We start from the raw sequence: 10,908 nt of genomic DNA on the forward strand, positions 1-10,908 counted from the left end.
TTTGTGATTTTTTTTTACACCAACACAAAACATCATGAGAAAAACAGCATGTAGCACTTACAACTTAAAGGGATAGTTCACCCAAAAATGAAAATAGTTGCCATTGGAAAAAATACTATGTAAGTCAATGTCTACTGTCAACTGTTTGGTTACCCACACAGGGGCGAATCTACCAGTGTGACAACCAGGAAACTGCTATAGTACTGCATGTAATGAAATTTGACCAAATGTGCAGAGGATGCTGAATTTACTTTTTTTTTTTTTTTTTTTTTACTGTATTGTGGTGCATTCTTTGTTTTTTGAACTTTTCTAGTGTTTTTCATCAACTGCAAGATTACTTTACACTAGTAAAATGAAAATGATCTGTTCCCACAAGTTCATTGCTGAATTATTATTATTATCTGTAATTTAATTTAAGTTGTATACAGTAATAGACATTGAGCAGCAAAAATAATTCCTGAATCCTAACAAGAGTTTTGTGTTAAATGTTATTGATCTCATGAGTGTTCACTGGGCAGGGAAATCATCTGTGTATTTGAATTGTGTGTAAGTGTAAGCATTTAAGAATACCTGTAATAACTAGATTGAAAAGTTTGAAAGACAAATGTATGATGGCTTGTCTTGTTTACGAAACATAAATAGTTTGGTCAGTTAGATGTTCTAGATGTTTGCTATAGTGTTACTAGTTGGTTGCTAGGATATTCTGGGTGGTTGCTAGGCAGTTGCTGGGGTGTTGCTAGGCTATTGATAGTGTGTTCTGGGTGATACAGACATTCCCACCTCTGGTAATAACAGAAAATCAAACATTGTTTTCAACACTGATCCAGTTTCAATGCTTTGATTTTAATGTATTTCTTTGTAATGTTAGGAAATTCAAAAGTGTTAGTAAACTAAACTTGCACTAAAAGCCTATGTAATATTAATATAACCGCATGTCTTCTTTAGTGATACAAGCTCAGTAACATTTACAACCTGTTTAAGTTTTTTATATTGTGTATTGACTTGGTGCCATGATGGATATTGAAATGTTGTTATTGTATTTTCCATTTTAAACAATATAGATGATTACTTAATGGTAATGCAATATTTGTGAACACAACTGTGCATGTCAGACAATAAATCCCCAAAAGATATGCATGGGGGCTTGCTTTGGTGTTGCCAGCCCTCATAGACCCCATGCCACCCTAAAAAAATATTTTCTAGATCTGCCCCTGTACCCACATTCTAAAATTATTTTATTTTGTGTTAGCCAGAAGAAATAAACTCATAAAGGTTTGGAACAACTTGAGGGTGAGTAAATGATGAAATGAAAACATTAAAATTTTTGAGCGAGTTTTGGATAGGTTGCTTTGTATTATATTTTATATTATGGTATTTATACTTTAAATACCATAGTATATGAATATGGTTTTCATGTAATAATCTGTCAAAGTACCAATGTTACTATCTCGTACAATCACTTTAAAACTTAAAAATTCACACAACAACAACTAGCCATTCTAGTCGGTTTTTGTGGTTGTTTTACTTCTTTTGTAGATACATCTGACAATTTTTAATACGTTCTCTGAACGATAACCTTCTGTAAAGTATTGTTCTTTTTTTTTCGTAGCAAATGCATTTGGTTGTTTAGTCGTTGAGTAAAGTAGGATCTCGTTTGCTAAACATTTGTAGCCAAATACGACATTAAAATATATAGATATATAAGAAAAATATATTGGAACAATATTACATTTTATCGTACTGGTATAAAATAGCAATTACTGTGTTTTTCGTAGTTACAATGCGTATTTTCACCTTTATTAGCCGTTAGCTAGTAATCTAAGGGCAAGTTGGCTCCATAGCTCAGTGGTTAGAGCACTGGTCTTGTAAACCAGGGGTCGCGAGTTCGATCCTCGCTGGGGCCTGACTTTTTTTTTTTTTACTTCTTTATAATCACCTGAAGATTTTATAGCAGGCATCCTCAAATCTGTCCCCCTCCTGCAGAGTTTAGCTCTAACCCTAATCAAACACACCTGAGCATGCTAATCTGAGTCTTCAAGATCATTAGAAAATCACAGGTAGGTGAGTTTGATCAGGGTTGGAGCTCAAATCTGCAGCAGATTGGCCCTCCAGGGAAAGATTTGAGGAACCCTGCTTTATAGTAAAGTAACACTGACTATTAACAGTATAACACAAATTATCATATGGAAATGTGAAGTAAAATACTGATGTAAAGTGTTTTTTTTTTTCTTTTCATGAGTTAAATTAAGCATATTTTTTTAGCTTGGGTATAATTGTTGCTTATAGTTTCATATCAGGGTTTTGTTTGTTTAGTTTGCTTGCTCTTAAAATCCATATCCAAACAGGCGCTAGCTGTGTTACCCATAGACTGTAAAATGGGGTAGATTACATTGTTCTTATTGCAATAATGGTGTCTTTGTGTGCTGAATTCCAGCTCTGCTTTAAACAAGGTCATTGATATGCTGAGCATTCAATCCCGTAGGTAGTGCCAGCCTATCTCTGCCAACTTCCTTTACAAATTTGGCATCCCTCTGAAAAGTAATTTAGCTCTCTGCCTCCAGAAACACATCATTTACAGAGCAGGTCTTACCAGAGCAAGAGATGAATATCATTTTAGTAGATTTCTCTGGACATGCAAATGTCTAAAGTAGTTACTATATTGTCCTATGTGTAATCAAAAGTATGGAGAAAGAGAAAAAGTTTTTTATTAAAAAGTCCTAGACCTACTATTTATTGCAAATGAATTAAATGTGGTGTTATAGTGACACCTACTGGCATTATAAGTGAATTAATGTAGTGAGAGTAACCATGTAATGCCAATAGGTGGCAGTGTTGCACTATAATAATCTTTTTTTATTTATTTAATAATTACGTTTATTTATTCATTTACATTTGTATCTTCTTGATTTATGGATTGTACAAATTTAATTGTATATTCTTTGCAATTGGACAAATGTATAATAATGACAATGTTCCTTGGATAACAATATATTTAAAATCATGGGAGATTAAGAAATGACCTGCTGTTGTGAATTTAATTAATTTGAACAGTCTAGCAATTCAAGATTTTAATACTAAGAGATTTTTAACATTAAATTGCCATGTTTTAAAATTGATTACAATTATTTACTTAAAATAACTAATAATACATAATTCACCTTAATTTAATATACCTACTGGTTAGTTTTGTATGTTTTAGTCTTCTATTTTTTTTTTTTTTTTTTTTTTTACAGATGAATGAACCTCCCCTTACTAAAGAAACTGATGGGCCATTGTCTTTTATATTACCAGAATCTGCCATTATGGGAATTAAATATTAATAATAGTCCACCCCATATGGTGCTTCTGATCATCCTTCCCTTTGTCAAGAAGATTAGGAGTTTGCATTTTTTTTTTTAAATCCTGTCATCGCATTCAAAAATGGTATTTATTTTCATTATGAATCACATTAGATCAAACAGCACCTGAAGAGGAAAACTTCATGACTGAAAACTGAGCCACCTTCTGTGTGGAATACATTTTCCAGATGATGACACAATGATTATGACATATAAAATCAGCAAATGTTGAATGCTTTGACTACTGCTCCCCTTGTAAAGACTGGACCATGTGGCTGTAGGATGTAGGTTGTTTCGAGCCATTTCAAATCAGAACAACCATGTCACCCCAGCATGAACCCATTTCATATCTCACATTAGTCACTGTCTTCCTGGTAATTATGGTAAATTAATGGGACACTAGTGAGTGCTCTCCTCTAGCAAGCTTTAAGTGGAGCACTGAACCTGAACAAATCCCATTTCCTGTCACGTTTCTCTGTTCTCTTATCAAAAGGTTGATCATCTCCACCCCACAGACCCAGATCCTGCAGTTCTGGAGAAGCACTGGAGCGTTTCTCACTCCCATGTGTCACTGCTCATCACAGTGGACACATCACTTTGTATTCATCAGGCCATGTCGACAAAAGATGTTCCGACAAGATATTATATACGAGTTTTAATCATTTTCAAACATTTAAAGCAGGCAGTGTTAACCTAATAGTAGTACTCAACACTGCTTACTGTCACACTTTCAAAATCCTTTCATTTGAATTAAGTTTATAATAATTACATTTTAAAGCACATCCACCACAATATCAGACTGTAGCACCACCTTTTACTTTGACATCATTCTGAGGTAAATACAGATTTAAAATCATCACAAGAAACCATTTAATAGCTATGATACTGTTTTTTAAATCAAATCTTTGCATAGCTATGACAGGAAACACTGGCATCTAACAATGCATTGGGGGAAAAAAAAAGTAAAGCATATATATAAACCCAAATAGGAAATAAAACAAGTTATCGAATTAGCATGTGTCCTATTCTGTGTCCTAAACATTTTAGAGAAGTCAATGCAATTTGGGAAAGAAATCAATCAAATTTGTAATCTTTAACAATTTCCTAGGTAACGGTAATTTAATTATATATAAAATTTGAACTGAAAAGCTGAATTTTCATCAGCCATTACTCCAGTCTTCAGTGTCACATGACCCTTCAGAAATCATTCGGTAACACTTTAGAATAGGGAACACTTATTCACTATTAACTACGACTTTTTCCTCAATAAATTCCTAATTTGCTGCTTATTAATAGTTAGTTAGGTAGTTGTTAAATTTAGGTATTGGGAAGGATTAGGGATGTAGAATAAGGCATTAATATGTGCTTAATTACAACTAATAAATGGCTAATATTATAGTAATATGCATGCTAATAAGCAACTAGTTAAGAGACCTTAAAATAAAGTGTTACCAATCATTCTAATATGCTTATTTACTGCTCTAGAAACATTTCTTATTATGATCAATGTTGCAAACATATATTTCACACAACACAACATTTTCTGTAGATACCAAGATAAAAAGCACAGCATTTATTTGAAATGTTTTATAACAATTTTGCTAGTGTTTACTGACACATTTGTTTCATCCTTGCTGAATAAAATGATTAATTTATTTAAAAAAAAATCTTTTTAACAGTGGTATGGTGTACCAGACCATGAAACACAATCTGATGAAGGTCCATTGTTGTCATGCCTAACGTTTTTCCATTCAGAAGTGCTGCAGGTCTTGTCTATTAATAAGACGGGGGTGACTGACACGAACGGGTCAGTGAGTGGGAGTAAGGGTCTGTGGCTGGCTCCAGACCGCCAGGCGATCCTACATACAGCTGTTTACTCACAGCTTGGGGCCTTCCCGAGGCCCTGCCCCCTTCAGAGACCCGGAGCACAACGCGGCTACTGCCCCAACACTCAATCTAGGGCTTGAACAGCAGGTTAACATTGCATAGCTGGCAAAGATACAGGCTGACCATAAAAGTAATAAATTATAATCCTTGATGGGCTTAAATGTGTTTTAACCAAACTTTTAGCTTAAAAGCTATAATTATTATTGCTCAACCAACACACTCAGCAGAATATTATTCAGCATGAGTAAGCTTTCTGGTTGATTGAAAAAGCCCTCTTCCCAGTTCTCAAGAGCTAAACACACATTTTTGAGTGGTCAGATTCATGTCTGAAGCACCACGGATCAAGGGTTGCCCTTTGGAGGCTGTAAAAGCTTGCTAAACACAGGGCTAGAAAGCATCCATAAAGAAAATAAACAGTCACAAGGAGCTTGGAGCTCAGCAGATGTGGCACCGTTTGTATAGAGATGGCAGCAAACATTTGGTTAACTCTCCTATTGAACAATGAAAAATATGGCTTTAGGGCCATCCGTAGCATTCGTACCATTGCATTGTCTGCACGGTCAGGTGAGTTATCTTCTGCTATTGTGCTCTGTGAATGGGAATAGCTGAGATACCCTCCCCAAGTGAGTGATAACATCTCCTGGTAGAGGTTTTATGTAGAACCAAATGTGCAGTGGATGATAGACTGACCCCGAGAGGTTGAGTTCCAGCCGCTCCGATGGGTCACTCTGGGACTTTATGAATTCTCTCTAAGACCTCAGGATCTGGGCTGAAAACAAGAGGTTCTTACAAAAGTCTGGGCGACCAGCAGTTACTGTGGGTTTAGAATAGAAAAGCCTGCAATTTAAGGTTGTTTTACAAATTGAAAATATTGGTCATTTCGGTCCGTTGGTGAGTGGTGAAATGTGCGGGTTGTAGAGAGGTCGATCTTTTAAACCTAACAATTGCTTTTAGAAAAGGAGATATGAATAGAATAAATATTATTTTATTATTATTAATGAATAAAACTAATTGTTTTATTTCTGGAAATTAATGCTTTCACAAGTTTTCAAGTTCCAAACATTTATTTAGCTCTTAGAAAATAAGATATAGAAAAGAAAATGAATTATTATTTGTAACTAAACTAATAAACAAATATTGAATTTCTGAATTCAAGTAACACAATTGTTTTACATAATATACATTTAAACAAAACCATTAAGAACATGTTGACAAGGCTGTCAGTAGATTTTGGAACTGATACAAGGCCAAAGAATGTTTTTGATTAACTGGTCTGGCCAATATACCAATTGTCACGGTGCACACAGCAAAGATGAACGAGGAACACGGCGACGAGGATGTAAACGCAAATAACAGTCTTTACTTCAAACAAGGCAGGGCAAGACAAGGCAAGGCAGACACAGACACAGACACAGACACAGACAGGAACACCGGGGAGTAACGAGTAGACCAGACAAAATCAAACTGAATGGATAGGACTATAAATACAGGATATAAATAATAGATAATGAGACAAACACAGCTGGACAAGAATTAACTAATAATCACACTAGACGAGGACAGGAAACAAACCAAATAAGGAAGCACATTACACACACGACAGAGATCTGACGCCAATCTATCCTAAGTATATCTAAATTCATACTTGAGCTCTTGGGGTCACATCCTGTGCTTTTTATTTGACAGAATGACGTTAAATAAGGAGTAGGAAATGACAACAGTGGGGCAAAAACTAGTGTAAAGGAACAATTGCAGATAATCAAGGCTGACATCACTGGTCTGTCTGTTATTCGTTTTATTTGTGCCTGTGGAAGAATGAACCTGAGCTGAAATCCCAAACCGATAATGTCCAAATCAGCCTCAGCTGTGAACAGGCCAGCAGGGTCATGGCTAAAATACACATGCCATATCAAACACATCCACAGAGAGAAGAAATTGCAATGATTGTCTTTTTTTCTGCATATTGAGTTGCTGAGCTAAAATTCTTCGTAAATTTGCTCCAACCCTGTTTGCCCCTTCTGCTAGATTTTGTAACTACACCATCTTGCTGCAAAAACTTTCTTCTTTAACATTCATTGATGCATGTATCCATTGAATTTATTTATTTATTTAATGTAAATTAATGAAAATGTTTAGTCAGTGACTATTTTATTGGAGGGCTCTTCAGCGCATAAATCATTTTTACTGTTTTTTAACCTACTTGCTGCCTTCACAACTGATCAATAATAATGTGCATGTTGTGGAGCAAAACATAAACAAATAAATAAAATAATAAAATAAGAATAAGAATAATATTTTGCCCATGATAAATGGGAACGTTAAAGCTTTTTACAGGCTTTACAGACATCCTTGGTTTTATACATGCATAATTTTAGTGGACTGATTTGATTTATTTATTTATTTATCTATTTATTTATTTAAATATTCTAAATATTTATTTAAATATTCTATTTATCTGCAGCCTTTATAACCCAGGATAGTCATTAATAAAGTGCATGTTGTGGTGCAATATTAATTAAATTAAATAAATACTTTGTCCATGAGCAAAGATGGCATTTTAAATCACATCATAAATAGGAATTTATATAGCTTTCTACACGCTTTACACGCATTCTTGGTTTTAATCCAGCAATCTGGGAGCATGAATATATCATATGCAGGTATCAGCCATATAAGCCTGTTTTTGTGAGGATTTTTGGACATAAAATACAAGCACAAATATGCATGTTCACTGCTCTTTTTGTAAGGGACAGAGACCTGGTGGCCAGCATAGACTGCTCACGGCCATTTGTGGCTCCCCTGCAGGAAGCACTAAGGAAATCTGGGATTCCTGTTGGTCTAGAAGAGTAAACATGGCGTTAACCACCATGCACTGGCAGCAGACCTGTGCCTATGGCATCCGCACACATACAGTAGCTCCTCTTTCAAGAGCTGGCTAACGCACCACTAAGCTAACGGCTCTGGAAAAAAGAGAGAAATGTCCCCTTGACGGGTGGGAGGCCTAATTAAGAAAGATCTCATTTGTGACCCTGGACCACGTAACGAGTCTTAAGTGTCAATTTTTCAAAATTGAGATTTATACATCAAATTAAAGCTAAATAAATAAGTTTGTTAGGATAGGACAATATCTAGCTGAGATACAACTATTTGAAAATCTGGAATCTGAGGGTGCAAAAAAATCGAAATATTGAGAAAATCGCCTTTAAAGTTGTCCAAATGAAGTTCTTAGCAATGCATATTACTAATCAAAAATTAAGTTTTGATATATTTACAGTAGGAAATTTACAAAATATCTTCATGGAACATGATCTTTACTTAATATCCTAATGATTTTTGGCATAAAAGAAAAATCTATAATTTTGACCCATACAGTGTATTTTTGGCTTTTACTACAAATATCCCCGTGCAACTTAAGACTGGTTTTGTGGTTCAGGGTCACATTTTAAAATATCAAATTAATATAATTGTATAATATAAATCTAAAGTGCATTAAAACACACAGTCTATTTAAGCATTATCAAACATTAGCACGATAAACAAGTTTCTAGCTTGAATCAGACGTTAATCATGACATGCTATAACATACAACGAATCTTGATGCAATTAACCCCAATGTTTTCACTTTATTCACTTTCCCTCGATGGTCTACACATCTGCTGATGATTCCTCATCTTTTCCAAGGACTTCAATGTGGTCTACATATGTTTGGCTGCATTTCCTTGTCCATTTAGTCCTGGTTTCCTCTGAATTAGTAATGTGTTGAATTAGTAATGTGCTTTATGCCACCACCATGCAGATGTCCACCAGCAGGCAGTTCTCTCAAATCATATTTGGATCGACCCTTTTCAAAGCTAATTGGTGATGAATTAGCCATGACGCACCATTGCTCAGGCTCTCTTCACATCAGATGTTAAATGTGGCTTGTGTTCCTGTTTTTCTAATGCTCCGTGTCACAAATTTGGTGGTCTGATGTTTCACTACAAAAGCACAGACTTTTCATGCAGCGACATTCGGTGGATGTAACAGAGCAAAGCATTTCGAGCACATGTCATTCATTTTATCTGAAGTTCCAGACTCGGAGTGCTTCTGGAACCTACCCAGCATGCCAGGGAATAAATTATATCAGTTCTAGGAAGTGGCTGTAATGCAAACAAACAGCAATGTGCTAATGGATGGAACATTTCACACCCAGCAAACCAGTGTAGTGTATAAGGCTATGAAAGTTGATTAATAGTGCATGGCTGGTCATTTTCTGCCCAACAGATCTGTATTTTGTCTCATTTTGTGTGAGTTATGTGTCAGACTAATAAATATGAACAAATAGATAGTAAATTAGCAAGAGTTATAGCGATGCTTGCATAATTCAGGACCACTAAACTGATCTAACTGTTATAAAAAATACTCTTGCCTTAGCCTTAGAAGCTAGAAATAGGAATATAACTGATTCCTTTATAATAAAGTGGGACAGCAAGCAATAGCAGAACACAGACTTCTCTATTCGCTAGAATCTGGTGCAGTACAGAGTTTGTGCTTCGAGCTGTACTCAGTCAGAGCAGGAGGCTTTGATCTTGACTCATCACGGTCCATTCCACCAGCACCCATATGGACTCACTTTTCTCAGGTCTGTTTTGGATCTCTCTCTCCCTTATTTATAGCCCCAAGAGTAGTTGTAAAACAAGCCCCTTTCAAATGTTGCTCTCACTCACCAATGCTTGCAGTGATGCTTTTGCCCTGACATGACATGCCCTGTTCATTGACATGAACGTCATCATAAACCTAAAAAACGTCACCCTAATTTTGCTACATTCATCACAAGCAATACATGCAAAAACAAGAACTGGAGATCCTATAGGTCCTATAGTTAAGGTTCAATGACTGAAACAAAAAATCAAAGATATATTTTGACTGGTAGGGTAATCATTTTTTAAAAATCATTTTAAAAATGTTTTAAACTTAAGTACGCTTCAACGGATCTGTTTCATGAGCCACTAAACCATTTCCACATTATGTGTTCACTGGTAATTATGCTCCCTAATGCATTAATGGTTTGCAGTACATTGAGAAGACATATGCTTGGAAATAGACTTCCTAATTATTTATAATGTATGGGCGAGAGCAAAGGCCATAGTCGTACACGCAATAACCCAATTTGGTTGTCTCTCTTTAGAGCCTGGTTTTTATGTTTGAGCAATGTCCTGTGACCATTCACTCTATTTATTTTTGTTTCCTCTCGTTGTGAGGGACAAAGAGCAGGCGTCCCTCTGGCCTCCTGGGGTTCTCCAGGAGGGGGGTGTTTTCTGTGCAAACAACCCCAAATACAGGTACAGTTATCTTTGCCTGACTCCCTGCACCCAGTTCCAAGCTGCCAAGCTTTGAGTTCACCGTGGGAGCCATGGAGGGCTGACCTCTAATAAATATTCTGTTTTAACTCTGTAGCGAGTGTAATTTCTGCTTATTATTTCCACTGATAGAAAGAAATATTTGGACGAGAGCTGTGGGAGATCCAGAGGGTGCCTGTTCACTTCAAAAGGCTTCAAACGCCTCTTTAGTATTTAATTGAAAATATTACACCTACAATAAAACATTGTTTTCAGTAATGCTAGCTGATGGTTTATTGCTTTTCCAAATGTTTTAAAGCAGTTCTGACTCCTTTTTTCTGTAAAAGTTTTTCCACAACTAGAAT

This window comes from Barbus barbus (assembly GCF_936440315.1).
Source record: "Barbus barbus genome assembly, chromosome: 30".
NCBI lineage: Eukaryota > Metazoa > Chordata > Actinopteri > Cypriniformes > Cyprinidae > Barbus > Barbus barbus.